This window comes from Anomaloglossus baeobatrachus, chromosome 2 (genome assembly GCF_048569485.1).
Source record: "Anomaloglossus baeobatrachus isolate aAnoBae1 chromosome 2, aAnoBae1.hap1, whole genome shotgun sequence".
NCBI classification, from domain to species: Eukaryota; Metazoa; Chordata; class Amphibia; order Anura; family Aromobatidae; genus Anomaloglossus; species Anomaloglossus baeobatrachus.
In genome coordinates, this window is record NC_134354.1 from 27711161 (window position 1) to 27727059 (window position 15899).

The following is a 15899-nucleotide window of genomic DNA, read 5'->3' on the forward strand; positions in this document are numbered from 1 at the left end:
GCATCAGACACCAAAATCGTATGAGGGATGTCACACGTTACAATTGACTAGGTTCGTGCAACAAAACGCTCAATTCTAGAGAATGATACGATGTGTTTGCGATCAACGGTTTTGCGTTCAATCCTGATCGCAAGTAGATGTCACACGCAGATACCTCACAAACGATGCCGGATGTGCGTCACTTACAACTTGACCCCAACGACGGATTGTGAGATATATTGAAGCGTGTGTAGCGGGCTTTAGTGTAGCAGATGAAAAACCCATCATGTTACTTCTCTTCTAAATTGGCAAATGTCCAGCAGTGCTATCAACTCAAAGCTGGCAGCAATCAGTGGGACACAGCTATACCCATCTACTATTCGGAGAAGTCTGGCCAGAAGTGGTCTTTATTAAATTGTGGCCAAAAGCCATACATTTGACATGAAAATAAGGCCAAGTGACACAACTATGCACAAAAACATAGGAACTGGGGTGTGGAAAATGTCAGCAGGTGCTCTGGACTGAGAAGTCAAAATGTGAGATGTTTGGCTGTAACAGAAGTAGTTTGTTCTCGAAGAGCTGTAGAGCAGCGCAATAGTGAGGGTCTGTAGGAACAGTGGAACATGGGGGGTTCTTGTAAGGCTGTGGCTGCATTTAAGGAATGGAGTTGGGGATTTGGTCAGGAATAATGGTGTCCTCCATGCTGAAAAATTCATCAAGGAAGAGTCTGATCAACCCCAAATTTATTCTGCGCTAGGCAACGATCCCAAACATCCTGCCAATGTCATGAAGAATGAGGAGTTCTGGAAGGGATGGTACAGCCCACACAGAGCCTGATCCAGCCCCCACAGAGCCTGATCCAGTCCCCACAGAGCCTGATCAAGCCCCCACAGAGCCTGATCCGGCCCCCACAGAGCCTGATCCAGTCCCCACAGAGCCTGATCCGGCCCCCACAGAGCCTGATCCGGCCCCCACAGAGCCCTGATCTCACATCATCCTGTCTGATAGGAATCATATGAAGAGACAGAAGGATCTGCACAAGCGACATCCACAGAAGATCTGAGGTCAGTTCGCCAAGATGTTTGGAGCAACCTTCAACCGAGTTCCTTCAACAACTGTGTCGAGAAGAAGTGATGAAGGCAACAGGAGGTCACCAAATATTGATTTGATTTACATTTCTCTTTTATGCACCTACTTTACATTTTGTTAATTGATTAAAATAAACTATTAACACTTCTAATTTTTAAAACATATATGATGTAATTTATGTTTTTATATTCTAATAAAAATTTAATGTTTAAAAAAAACAAAAAAAAACAATAAAAACAACATTCTTACTGTGCAGCATTTTATTTCTACAGCGCTATATACTTTATATATCTGCAGTTTCCACTTACAGTAAAAAGCTGCAAAATGAAAAAAAAATAAAAAAATAATACTTTACCGTGAAATCTTGTATACACTTGCCCTTAGAGGACATATTATGTAAAACAGAAAAAACAAGCAAACATAACATATATAGTCAAGGGTGAAAGTATTAGCACCCTTGAAATTGTTACAGAATTGTATTTCATCATGAAAATTATTGCAATTACAAATGTATATTTTTTTTTTGTCTCTATTGGAACAAGAGAAAAAAGCTAAGGAAAAAAAGTCAAATAAGATATAATTTTAAATAACCTCCCCCTCCCCTCAAAATGGGCCGGCTAAAATTGTTGGCCCCCCTCAGCTTAATATTTAGTTGCACGCCCTTGGGAATAAATAACTGCAATCAGTCGCTTCCTATAAGAACCACAAGCTTCTTCCTCCTCTCACCTGGAATTTTGGACTCTTCTTTATAAATGGCTCCATGTCTCTCATATCTGAAGGCATCTTGTCCAACAGCAATTTTCAGATCTCTCTACAGGTGTCAATGGGATTTAGATCCAGACTTCAGAACTCTTCAGCGCTTTGTTTCCAGCTATTACTCGGGGCTTTTTGAAAGATGTTTGGGGTCATTGTCCTGCTGGCCTAAGACACAAACCCAGCTTTCTGACACTGGGCACTACATTGTCACCAAAAATCCTTTGGTAATCTTCAGATTTCATGATGTCTTGCACACAGTCACGGCCTCCAGTGCCAGATCCAAAACATCTCTGACCTCCACCATGTGAGACTGTAGGTACTGTGTTCTTTTCTTTGTAGGACTCATTCTGTTTCACTAAACAGTAGAATGATGTGCTTTACCATAAAGCTCTATCTTGGTCTCATCTGTCCATAAGACGCTTTCCCAGAAAGATTTTGGTTGCTCACGTACATTTTGGTACACTGCAGTATAGCTTTTTTATGTTTCTCTTTCAGCAGTGGGGTCCTCCTGGGTCTCTTCTATAGCATTTCATTTCATTCAAATATGGACGGATAGTTCGCGCTGACACTGATGCCCCCTGAGCCTGCAGGACAGCTTGAATTTCTTTGGTCCTTGATTAGGGCGGCTTATCCACTATCCTGTGTTGCAACCTTTCATCAATTTTTCTCTGTTGTCCTCGTGCGGGGAGATTAGCTACAGTGCCATGGATTGTAAATTTCTTAGACAAAGGAATATCTCTGGAGATGGACTTGTAACCTTGAGAATGTTGATATTTTTCAAAAATTTTGGTTCTCAAGTTTTTAGACTCCTCTTCTTTCTGTTCTCCATGCTTAGTGTGGCATGCACAGCCACACAATGCCAAGATTGAGTCAACTTCTCCTTTTTTTTTATCTGGTTTCAGGTGTGATTTTCATATTGCCCACACCTGTTACTTGTCACAATTTGAATGAGAATCACATACTTGAAACAAATTTGTTTACATTTTGTGGTTTTGTGTGAATTATCTCCAAGTTTCTTTTTTTGCTCCTTTTTTTTGTTGTTCCAATATAAATGAAATAAACGTGTATAACAAAACGTGTAATTGCAATAATTTTCTGGGAGACATACTTAATTTTCTGGAACAATTTCAAGGGCGTCAACACTTTTGTCCATGACTGTATATACATACATAAAATTATTAACCCTTCTATGGACTCTGCTGTTCAACTCACTTAATGAAGCTGTAAATCTCTGAAAAAAGGCATTTAAATGATGCAATTGTGGAGTACTGATGTTTAAACAAATACAGGTTCAAGTAATCTAAGCCAGATCAGATCTCATACTTTGCACTGACGAGGGGCAATCACCCCAAAACACCGTGTCTGCAAATTGAGGCTGTGATCTGGCATAAATGCTAATTCATATGACAACGCTCATCAATAGGGCCACCGATGACTTATACGACTGCTACTTACAACATGTGGCACTAGAGTTTCTCCTTCCTCCATGAAGAGACAATTTGCATAAAAAAGAAGGTGCAATTTAATATATATATATATATATATATATATATATATATATATATATATATATAAAATCATCAACACATATTAAAAAATCCTCCTACAAAGATTTGTGTTTACTCAAATCCCTTTTCCCAATGCAAAATGCTGAATAAAAAAACAGAAACACTTATGTAGTATAAGAAAAAGCAAAAATTGCTGTTTCAGTCACTGCTCCTCCCCTAACAAATGCTATAAAAAGCCGTCTAAAGTTCATATATACCCCCAAACAGTTTGAATAAAAGCTAGACCACCTGATTACTCTACTCCTGGTTTTGGGTTACAAATTCTGAGGTGAAAAAAAACTCACCAAATACTCAGTGTGTGAACATGGCCTTTTTATTCCATATACTTTCACATTGCGTTTTCACCTACATTCATACATTCACTGGTCCCGTTGGGGCATCCATCCGTAACCCCCTCTACCCCCCCACCCCCCCCGCAAAATGTGTTTCGGACGCATACACTGACGGGGCCATTGACTATAATAGAGCAGACAGAGTCAGCGTGTGCTCTTTTTTGCACGATTTTCGGGCATATACTTTTACACCCCCAAGCATAATATACTACGTTTGGGTGTCCGCATGTAGAAAACGTATATGCCCGAAAATGGTGCAAGACAGAGCACACGTTGACGCCGTCTGCTCAATTATAATCAATGGCCCCATCGGCGTATGCGTCTGAAACACGTTTTGCGGCAGACGATGGGTGTTCGGATGGATGCCCCGACGGTACCAGTGAACAAAGGTGAAAACGCAATGTGAAAGTGACTTAAGACAATGTGCACACATTGAGAATTTGGTAAAGTTATTTTCACCTCAGAATTTGTAACCCAAAACCAGGAGTGGGTGATAAATACAGAAATGGTGTACATGTTTCTACTATATTTTTCCTCTGATTGTTTCTCTCCTGGTTTTCGCTACAAATACTGAGGTAAAAAAATCACCAAATACTCAGCGTATGCACATGGTCTTAATACTGAGGTGAAAAAACACAACTTACCAAATACTCAGTGTATGCACGTGGCCTTAATACTGAGGTTAAAATCTCACCAAATACTCAGTGTATGCACGTGGCCTTAATACTGAGGTTAAAATCTCACCAAATACTCAGTGTATTCACGTGGCCTTAATACTGAGGTAAAAACTCACCAAATACACAGTGTATGCACATGGCCTTAATACTGAGGTTAAAATCTCACCAAATACTCAGTGTATGCACGTGGCCTTAATACTGAGGTAAAAACTCACCAAATACACAGTGTATGCACGAGGCCTTAATACTGAGGTTAAAATCTCACCAAATACTCAGTGTATGCACTTGGCCTTAATACTGAGGTAAAAACTCACCAAATACACAGTGTATGCACATGGCCTTAATACTGAGGTTAAAATCTCACCAAATACTCAGTGTATGCACGTGGCCTTAATACTGAGGTAAAAACTCACCAAATACTCAGTGTATGCATGTGGCCTTAATACTGAGGTTAAAATCTCACCAAATACTCAGCGTGTGCACATGGCCTTAATGCTGAGGTAAAAACTCACCAAATACACAGTGTATGCACATGGCCTTAATTCTGAGGTAAAAACTCACCAAATACACGGTGTATGCACGTAGCCCTAAGGGTATGACCGCACTTTGCGTTTCCACCTGCGTTTCTGCTGCTTTTTAGGTCCGTTTTGAGCTGCAGCGTTTTCATGCCAAAAGGCATGCGTTTTGCTTTTCCACAATAGTCTACTTTGCGTTTTAAAACGCTGCGTTTAATTTGCATAATTTGTGGTAAAAACCATGCGTTCAAAGAAGCAACATGTCAATTGTTTTTGCCATTTCTGCAGTGTTTTGCTAACATTGAAGTCAATGAGAAATGGCAAAAACCAAGAAACTTCAAATTTCCTGCGTTTTACCTGCTTTTTAGGTGCAGAAAACATGCGTTTTTGGACAAACAAAATGCATGCTTTTCTAACATTAAATTAATGGAATCATATGTCCCTTTACACACACACATAATCCGACAATTAAATTAAAGAAAATTATGATTTTATTGCTATTTTAAGATTAAATATTATAAAACCGCTATAATTTCAAGAAATATAACTTTTTTCTTTATTAATTCACAAAATATAAATGTATTGGTTTTTTTTCTCTTTTTTCATTGTGTTTGACTGTGTAAACTTTAGTTAGCAGTGTCTTGATGTTCAAAACGCATCTGTCAAAACGCAGGTGAAAAAGCAAGTAAAAAGCGCTAAAAACGAATCCAAAATGCAGTAAATACGCATGCATTTTTAGCGCTAAATTTCTGGAAAAGGCAACTTTGGCCAAATCAATTAAGGCAAAAACGTGCGTTTAGAACTGCAAGTAGGAGAATGCAAAGTGCGGTCATAGCCTAAGGCTATGTCCGCACTTTGCGTCGTCCTAGTTGCAGTTCAAAACACATATTTTGGCAGAAATTGCTTTTGCCAAAGTTGCAAATTTGACTATCAAAACGCAGAAAGTACGCGTGCGTATTTACCGCGTTTTAGCTGCGTTTTTAGCGCTTTTTACTTGCTTTTTCATTGCCTAAAGTCAGATGAGTTTTGAACACAAAGACACAACAAAATAAAGTTTTCACATACAAAGACTATGAAAAAAGGGGAAAAAAAGAAAAGACATATAATTATATAAATCATAACGAAAATAGTTATATTTAATGAAATTATAGCGGTTTAATACTATTTTTGCCAAAATTAATAATAATTTAATAATTTTCTTTATTTTAATTGTCGGACTATGTGTGCGTGTAAAGGGACATATTATTCCATTACTTTGAAGTCAGAAAAGCATGCGTTTAAGTAGTCCAAAACGCAGTGTTTCTGCAGCTAAAGAGCAGGTAAAACGCTGGAATTTTGAAGTTGATTGTTTTTTGCAACTTCTCATTGACTTCAATGTTATCAAAACGCTGCAGAAATGGCAAAAACAATTGACATGCTTCTTCTTTGAACGCATGGTTTTTGCTACAAATTATGCAAATTAAATGCTGCGTTTAGAACTGCATTGTGTGCACAAGAAATCCCCATTTTCCATAGACTTTGCTGGAAAATCAAAACGCATGCCTTTTGGCATGAAAACGCTGCAGTTCAAAACGCTGCGGAAATGCAGGTGAAAACGCAAAGTGCGCACATAGCCTAATACTGGGGTAAAAACTTACCAAATACTCAGCGTATGCACGCGGCCTTAATTCTGAGGTAAAAAAAACCCTCACCAAATACTCAGTGTATGTGTGGCGCCCTGGACAAGCCAGGGGCCACAAAGCACAACACCCACACACCCCACACTCCCGGTCAGGCACACCGAAGTAAGACACAAAACCCTTGTTGCCTTCCTCCAGGGGCTGATGTCCACACCAGGGGGTGGGCCAGGCGGTTGGCCCCGCCCACCGAGGAGTTCACAGTCCTGGAGGCGGGAAAAGTAGAGAGATCAGCTAGGGAAGTGAAAGTGGAAGGAAGGGAAGTGGCAGCTGAGCAGACTAAAGTTGGTCCGGGTGTGTGGCCCGGATGGATCAGCAAGGTTGGCAGACGGTAGTGACCGTCTGCAGGAGTGGCCTATCGGAGTCTACCGTAAGGACCGTGGACGGGCGGTAGCCCGGCGGTACCGGACCGGTACGCAAGGAGAAGCCAGCACCATCTGGCAGGGGCTTACGGACCCCAGCAAGGCTAGGAGTCGCCGTGAATTTGCCGAATTCGTTAGTGAAGGGAACCTCCTGGGTTTCCCAACAGCCAAGTCCCGACAGAAGGCAGCAGTCCAACCAAGAGAGGGAGACACCGCCACCGCCAAGGCAACCGTTTCTCAGGGCCAGAGCCTGCGGGCAAAAGGGGCTCCTCCAGCCCATATCCAAGCTGGGGAGCGGATTACCGGTGGGAACCCATTGGAACCATCTACCGTACATAGGTGCAGGGAAAGGCAGTCACCACCAACCTGCCGGGAGAAACAACACCGCAGCCGCCTGTGGGACCCGTCCATCCAGCCGTTTGTTTTACCGAAAACTGTGTCCTCATCATTGGCTGAGTGAGTACCACCACGATCCTGCACCTCACCAGGCCCCGTAGCCCGCCTGCAATTCATCCCTACCCCCATCACCGGGCCCCGGGACAACCAACCCCCTACCCACGGAGGGGAGAACTAACAACAAAGCTGCTCCCTGTCACCGCTCCCGGGATCCCCGTCTAGAGCAGCAGTGGTGTCACCAATATCACCACAACCGTGGGTGGCGTCACGGACAATAATCAAATCCCCACCATCCTATCAATCCCAACCCCTTTTCACTCACGGGCGAGGAGCGCCGCTCGAGTCCCCAAGATCCGGCCCACCGCTCGAGCCACCACCGAGCAGCCGGACCCGAGCAGTGGGAGAGCGCGGCGTCCCCTCCTCCGCCCGCGACATATGCTTGTGGCCTTAATACTGAGGAACAAAACTTACCAAATACTCAGCGTATGCATGCGACCTTAAGGCTATGTGCGCACTTTGTCTTTTTTCATGCATTTCCGCAGCGTTTTGAACTGCAGCCTTTTAATGACAAATTGCATGCGTTTTGATTTTCAAACAAAGTCTATGGGAAATTGTGATTTCTTGTGAGCACAATGCAGTTAAAAACGCTGCGTTTTAGTTGCAGAAAATTTGGCAAAAACTCAGCGTTTAAAGAAGCAACATGTCAATTCTTTTTGCCATTTGGGCAGCGTTTTGCTAACATTGGAGTCAATGGCAAATGTCAAAACGCAAACACAATCAAAATCCCAGCGTTTTACATACTTTTTTGACATTATAATATGGGAATAATATGTTCCTTTACACACACACAGAGTCCGACAATTAAATTAATGAAAATCCATAATTTAATGTTATTTTATGCATAAATATAAAAAATAGTTATAATTTTAATAAAATTAGTAATTTTGTGTATGATTTTAATCATGATATTTGTTATCATTTTTTTCCATTTTTTCATAGTTTTTGAATGTTTAAACTTTATTTAGCAGTGTATTTATAGTCAAAACGCATCTGACTTTAAGCAATGAAAAAGCATGTAAATCGCGGTAAAAAGCGGCTAAAACGCGGTAAAAACGAAAGCGTATTTATAGCATTTTTGTGGTCAAAATCAAATTTGACAAAGACAATTTCTGCCAGAGAATGCGTTTAGAACTGCAACTACCTCGACGCAAAGTGTGCACATGGCCTAATACTGAGGTAAAAACTCACCAAATACTCAGCGTGTGCATGTGGCCTTAATTCTGAGTTAAAAAAACTCACCAAATACACAGTGAACGCACATGGCCTTAATACTGAGGTACAAAACTTACCATTTACTCAGCGTATGCACGCGACCTTAAGGCCCGTTTCACACGTCAGTGAAAAACACAGACGTTCTTCACTGACGTGTAAAACACGCACATGTCCCTCCGTGTGCCGTGATTCACGGCACAGGTGGGTTGTCTAAGTGCAATCCGGGCTCCGTTCTCCATGATTGCACATAGAGATTAAGGGGCACTTTGCACGCTGTGACATCGGTAACAATGTGTTACCGACGCTGCAGCGATAGTCCCCGCCCCCGTCGCACATGCGATATCTTATGATAGCTGCTGTACCGCACATTATCGCTACGGCAGCTTCACATGCACTTACCTGCCCTGCGACGTCGCTCTGGCCGGCGAACCGCCTCCTTCCTAAGGGGACGGGTCGTGCGGCGTCACAGCAATGTCACGCGGCAGGCGGCCAATTGAAGCGGAGGGGCGGAGATGAGCAGGATGTAAACATCCCGCCCACCTCCGTCCTTCCTCATTGCAGCCGGGAGGCAGGTAGGAGATGTTCCTCACTCCTGCGGCTTCACACACAGCGATGTGTGCTGCCGCAGGAACGAGGAACAACATCGTACCTGTCGCTGCACCGGCATTATGGAAATGTCGGACCCTACACCGATGATACGATAACGACGCTTTTGCGCTCGTTAATCGTATCAAAAAGGATTTGCACACTACGATATCGACTGCGACGCCGGATGTGCGTCACTTTCGATTTGACCCCACCGACATCGCACGTGCGATATCGTAGTGTGCAAAGCCCGCCTAACTCACCTGTGTCCGCTCCCGCTCTCCGTGGTGCTGAACGCTGCCGCGGTGCAGCATCCGACTGGCGCTGACCTTCGCAGCAGCTGCTTCCGCCGGGTCAGCTGTGTAGTGCATTCATGAATATGCATGACAGTAATGAGCTGGCTCAGAAGCAGCAGACAGAACAGGCTGCAGAGAGCGCCGCTGAAGCCAGGTGAGTAAAAATGATTTTTATTTTATATTTTTGCACGTTTTTTTCTGGCACGTGTTTCACGGATCACACCACTGCATGGTCCGTGGAACATCAGTGATGCCAGAAAAAAATGGACATGTCTCCGTGCGGCAATCACGGACACGCGGGTACGCCGCACGGAGACACGTTCAGTGAAAAATCTCTGATGTGTGAGCAGACCCATTGATTATAATGGGTCTGCGTATGTCAGTGATTCTGGTACGTATAAAAAAAGCACAAACGTACCAGAATCACTGACGTGTGAAAGGGGCCTTATACTGAGGTAAAAACTCACCAAATACTCATTGTATGCACGTGGCCTTAATTCTGAGGTAAAAAACTCACCAAATACTCAGTGTATGCACGTGGCCTTAATTCTGAGGTAAAAAACTCACCAAATACTCAGTGTACACACGCGGCCTTAAGGCTATGTCCGCACTTTCCGTTTCCACCTGCGTTTCAGCTGCTTTTTAGGTCCGTTTTGAACTGCAGTGTTTTCATGCCAAAATGCATGCGTTTTGAGTTTCCTGCAAAATCCATGGAAATTGTGGATTTCTTGTCCGCACTTTGCGTTTCCAAATGCAGCGTTTAATTTTGGGCAAAAACTCTGCGTTCAAAGAAGCAACATGTCAATTGTTTTTGCCATTTTGGCTGCGTTCTACACCCATTGAAATCAATGAGTTGTAGAAATCGCTGCCAAAATGTTAAGCAGGGAGCTTGCATTGCATTATTATTGCGATCCACATGTTTTTTTTAACATAACAAAGGCAGGTCTTTCGGTCTCTCTCTCTCTGTCGGTCAGTCTCTCTGTCTCTGTCAGGCCTCTGCCACACTCACGTGCCTCCGGTACGTGTTTGTCAGTTTTTTCACGTACCGGAGGCACTTACACACGTGGACCTAGGTATTCCTAATGGTTAGGACACACGTAAGTATTTTGGCACGGAACATGTGTCCGTTCCGTACTTACGTGTGTCCATGTGTTCCATATGGTGGCATGTCCGTTTTTCTCCGGCAGCACGGGTGTCACACGACCCGCACCCGTACCACACGGATGTAGTGTGGATGCGGGCCCACGTGACACGCGCCGGAGAAACACATGTGTCATGTTAAAAATAAAAAAAAACAAATACTCACCTCCACGAGTCCTGCAGTCTCTGCCGCGGCTGTCACTGGCATCCGACCCCCAGTAATTTTGAACAACGTATCTGTCGCGGGCGGGGAGGAGGGTGTCAGCACACCGCGCTCACCCCTTCTGCTCGGGTCCGGCAGCTGCTCAGTGGTGGCTCGAGCCGTAGGCCGGATCCCGGGGTTTCTCGAGCGGCACTCCTCGCCCGTGAGTGAAAGGGGGGGTTGTTTGGGGTGTTGGGATAATGTCCGTGACGCCACCCACGGTTGTGGTGATGTGTAGCACCACCGCTGCTCAATGCGGGGATCCCGGGGATGGTGATGGGGAGCAGCCAGGTGTTGTGTTGCCCCTCCGTGGGTAGGGGTTGGTGATCCCGGGGCCCGGTGATGGCTTGTGAGGTGCAGGGCCTGGTGGGCGCAGGGACGCGGGGGCAGCGCTGTGCCTTGCGGCACTATGGTACTCACTCAGCCTGAGACTTGGACACAGTTTGTACGGTAAACCAAACGGCTGGTAGGACGGTCCCACAGACGGCTGCTTTGCTTCCCCGGTAGGTGACGGTGATGTCCCTCTTCCTTGCACCTGTATGTACGGATGGTTGCGATGGGTCCCCACCGGTAACCCGCTCCCCGGCTTCAAGCTGGGCCGGAGGAGCACTACACTTTGCCCGCAGGCGCTGGCCCTCAGAGACTGGTGCTCTGGCGGTGGCGGTGCCTCTGTTGTACAGGTTGGACTGTTGCCTTCAATCGGGACTTGGTTGTTGGGGGAATCTACGTCCCCTTCACTGACGGATTCGGCAAATTTGGCGACTCCTAGCCTTGCCGGGGTCCGAGAGGCCCCTGCCCTGGTGCTGACTGTCTTTCGGAACACTGCTCCAGACCACCGGGCACACAGCCAACGGGGTCCTTCCAGGAACCTCCAAACGGTCCCCCTCCGGACAGTCACCGCCGTCGCTGACCTTGCTGTTCTAGCCCTACACACAGCTGGGCTCTCAGGCTTTGCACACTCTCTGCTCTGTCACCTCTTCTTGCTTTCCTCCTTTACTCCTTTTCTTTCCTCCACTTTCACTTCTTAGTTGTTTACTCTAGCCCCTGCCTGGGCTACTCCTCACTCCTTCCACTTCCTCCCCCCTGACTAGACTCCTCCTCCTCCCTGAGCTTTCTGCCTGACACTTCCTGCCTCCAGAGTTGTGAGCTCCTTGGTGGGCGGAGCCAACCGCCTGGCCCACCCCCTGGTGTGCATCACAGACTCCTGGAGGAAGGCAACAAGGATTTTTGGTTCAGCTTAGGTGTGCCTACCTGGGGTGTGGGGTGTGGTGGTGTTGTGACCTGTGTCCCCTGGCTTGCCCAGGGCGACACATTCCCCCTTAGCAAAATGCAGACCGTCCGCGGGCTGCCGTCCTACACCGGTTTTATTTTTCTGTAAAAAGGGGATAACAGGGTTAAACATATATACATTTCAATAACTCTTCCCAAGACGGGAGGCACATTTACTTTTAACGTTTCAACGGTATACGGTCACGGTTTCCGCTCTCTCCCACCCAAGTAACCTGGCCCTGATGCTGCCCCTAAAACCCAGGCAGCACCCCTTGACCCACAGTCCAGCACACGGTACCCGAGCGGGATCTGTCCTTCCCTCCAGAGGGTAGCCACCGGTTCCTTTGGTGGCTGGGCCCTGGCCTGCTCTGCTCAGGGCCCTCCCTCCAACCTGCCTCTCCGGAGGCGGCATTGCGGAAACGGTAACGGTACCCAACATTTTTACAAGCCACTAACGTTTGTGGTTGCCCTGCAAAGTTCACGGGCTTGTCCATGGATAGTTCCCATGCATTTTTAAACTTTTAAACGGTCCCCACGTGGACAACGGTGCCGGCTCCAGCCGGTTGCAAATCACAGCAGACAATCAGGTGAAAACTCGGATAATCATTTTTCATCATCTTTGCAGAACTTTCAAACTTTTCAAACAACAAACAAGCAGGTGGTCCCAACGGGGACGGTGCTGCGGGCCTCCATTGCCCTACTCCAGTTCCTCTACTAAGGTGGACCCATCCTCTGCCACCAGCACCTCAAACATGCACTGACATGCCTGCTGTGACAGGGGTACCCGGTACCCATTTCCACCGGTACGCAGAGTATGATAAACCACAGGGTCCCCCACATAGCGGGAACGCTCAATTGCTCCTTCAGCCGCAACAGCGGGCCCGGAGCTGGGGCAGGAGTCGTCATTTCTTGTTTCTGCGTCAGGCGGGTTGCCGCCAGCTGCCGCAGCCTCCTGGCCTCCAGCATCCACCACTTCATCCCCATCTGCAGTAACACGGAGCAGCAGAGTAGGCGAGCCTATGTTGAGGCGCCCCATCAGTGACGGCAAGGGTGATGCATAGGCCGAGACTAGGCCGGGCCCCTCAGCCGCAGCGGCCGGTCCAGGTAGGACATAGGGACGCGGGTCACCAGTCGGTTCTGCTACATCTATTCCCCTTTCGCCCATCGGGGCAGTTGTAATCAGCTCCTCCACCACGCTGGTCCACTGCTCCAGCATCCGGAAGATCTGATCCTGCTGTCGTTGGTGGAATTGTATCACCCGGGCCTTCATCCAAGCCACAGTCCCGAGCTCAGGGTCTGGCACAGTCTCTACTGGGACTTCAGGCACCACGCTGTTAAGGGGTCGTGGTTCTAGCGGTTCCCCTTGGTGCATTTCAGGGCCGTCCTGGACGTCTGCAGCCGGCTGGTCCGCCGGAGCGGCCAGGCAGGGTATCGCTACCGGTTGGGCAGGTAGCGGGCCTAGTGGCGGGGCGGCAGCCACCATCGCGGGTAGCGGGGAGAGAGGCAGGGTGAGCGGGAGCCGGCCGGGCCCCTCAGCCGCAGCGGCGGATCCTTCAGGAATACAGGGGCGTGGGTCACTTACCCGCTCCTCCAAATCCTCTTCTGCCTCGCGTCTCCACATAGCAGCCACCACGTCCGCCATGTCGGTCTCCCACTCCTCCAGGAGGAGTTGCATATGGGCCTGCAGACGGTTACTCAGCGGGACGGTCCGGTCCCTCAACCACGTCGCCGTGCCGGGCGCGGGGGCTTCCTCGTTGCGAGCTGAATCTTGCATCTTGGTAACGAGGCTTTTCCAGGAACCCAATCAGTCCGCAGAGTCCTGGCGTCCCTGCTCTTATAGCCGCAGCTACATGCGGCCGGCCGCCATCGCGTCCCCCTTAGCTCTTTCCGGCCCCTCCTCTCTCGGGGCGGGGTTTTGGCCTTCGCGCCTCTACTGCTCGAGAAGACGCTCGAGCGGGAACTTTTCGCGCCAAAGATGGCGGCTTCTGAAATTTTTCTGCCGGATACCTCCGCGGTAACAAGGCGCACCTCTACCAGACGGCAGAGCGGTAAGATCCTGTTCGTGACGCCAAGTTGTCGCGGGCGGGGAGGAGGGTGTCAGCACACCGCGCTCACCCCTTCTGCTCGGGTCCGGCAGCTGCTCAGTGGTGGCTCGAGCCGTAGGCCGGATCCCGGAGTTTCTCGAGCGGCACTCCTCGCCCGTGAGTGAAAGGGGGGGTTGTTTGGGGTGTTGGGATAATGTCCGTGACGCCACCCACGGTTGTGGTGATGTGTAGCACCACCGCTGCTCAATGCGGGGATCCCGGGGATGGTGATGGGGAGCAGCCAGGTGTTGTGTTGCCCCTCCGTGGGTAGGGGTTGGTGATCCCGGGGCCCGGTGATGGCTTGTGAGGTGCAGGGCCTGGTGGGCGCAGGGACGCGGGGGCAGCGCTGTGCCTTGCGGCACTATGGTACTCACTCAGCCTGAGACTTGGACACAGTTTGTACGGTAAACCAAACGGCTGGTAGGACGGTCCCACAGACGGCTGCTTTGCTTCCCCAGTAGGTGACGGTGATGTCCCTCTTCCTTGCACCTGTATGTACGGATGGTTGCGATGGGTCCCCACCGGTAACCCGCTCCCCGGCTTCAAGCTGGGCCGGAGGAGCACTACACTTTGCCCGCAGGCGCTGGCCCTCAGAGACTGGTGCCCTGGCGGTGGCGGTGCCTCTGTTGTACAGGTTGGACTGTTGCCTTCAATCGGGACTTGGTTGTTGGGGGAATCTACGTCCCCTTCACTGACGGATTCGGCAAATTTGGCGACTCCTAGCCTTGCCGGGGTCCGAGAGGCCCCTGCCTTGGTGCTGACTGTCTTTCGGAACACTGCTCCAGACCACCGGGCACACAGCCAACGGGGTCCTTCCAGGAACCTCCAAACGGTCCCCCTCCGGACAGTCACCGCCGTCGCTGACCTTGCTGTTCTAGCCCTACACACAGCTGGGCTCTCAGGCTTTGCACACTCTCTGCTCTGTCACCTCTTCTTGCTTTCCTCCTTTACTCCTTTTCTTTCCTCCACTTTCACTTCTTAGTTGTTTACTCTAGCCCCTGCCTGGGCTACTCCTCACTCCTTCCACTTCCTCCCCCCTGACTAGACTCCTCCTCCTCCCTGAGCTTTCTGCCTGACACTTCCTGCCTCCAGAGTTGTGAGCTCCTTGGTGGGCGGAGCCAACCGCCTGGCCCACCCCCTGGTGTGCATCACAGACTCCTGGAGGAAGGCAACAAGGATTTTTGGTTCAGCTTAGGTGTGCCTACCTGGGGTGTGGGGTGTGGTGGTGTTGTGACCTGTGTCCCCTGGCTTGCCCAGGGCGACACATATCTTCTTTACTAGGGGCCGGAAGCAGCGTCAGTGGCCTGTGCCGGAAACTGTCATTCAGCACAGCAGACAGCTCCAGAAGAAGCAGGTAAGGCGGGGCTTTCCATTCTCCGTGTGTTATTACGTATAACACACGGAGAACACGTACGTGCCACAAACACGGCACACGGGGAGCAAACCACCCCTTTAACACGTACGTGAAAAAACAGTTCATTTTTTTCACGTGAGTGTGACAGAGGCCTCAGTCGGTCTCTCCCTCTCGGTCTCTATTCTCTGTCTGTCGGTCTCTCCCTCTCACCCCCTCTTTCATACTCACCGATCCACGATCACCAGGGCGGCTTTGCACGGCGTTCACACTGTGGCGGTTTCTTCTCTTTTGAAAATGCCGGCCGCTCATTAATCCATCACATATTCTCTGCTTCCCCCGCCCACCGG

At 48.4% G+C, this 15899-nt stretch overlaps 1 protein-coding gene and 1 long non-coding RNA gene across 4 annotated transcripts in view; one reads left to right on the top strand and one right to left on the bottom strand.

The window, feature by feature from the left end:
- The window catches only part of LOC142281652 (uncharacterized), a 42303-nt gene extending 41138 nt beyond the window's left edge, over window positions 1-1165 (top strand). Inside the window, exon 3 of the long non-coding RNA XR_012743702.1 lies at window positions 988-1165. This is a non-coding gene — a long non-coding RNA (uncharacterized LOC142281652). The remainder of the gene's footprint in view (window positions 1-987) is intronic.
- Window positions 1-15899, bottom strand: part of GJA5 (gap junction protein alpha 5) — a 147426-nt gene that overhangs the window by 102597 nt on the left and 28930 nt on the right. The window lies entirely within an intron of this gene.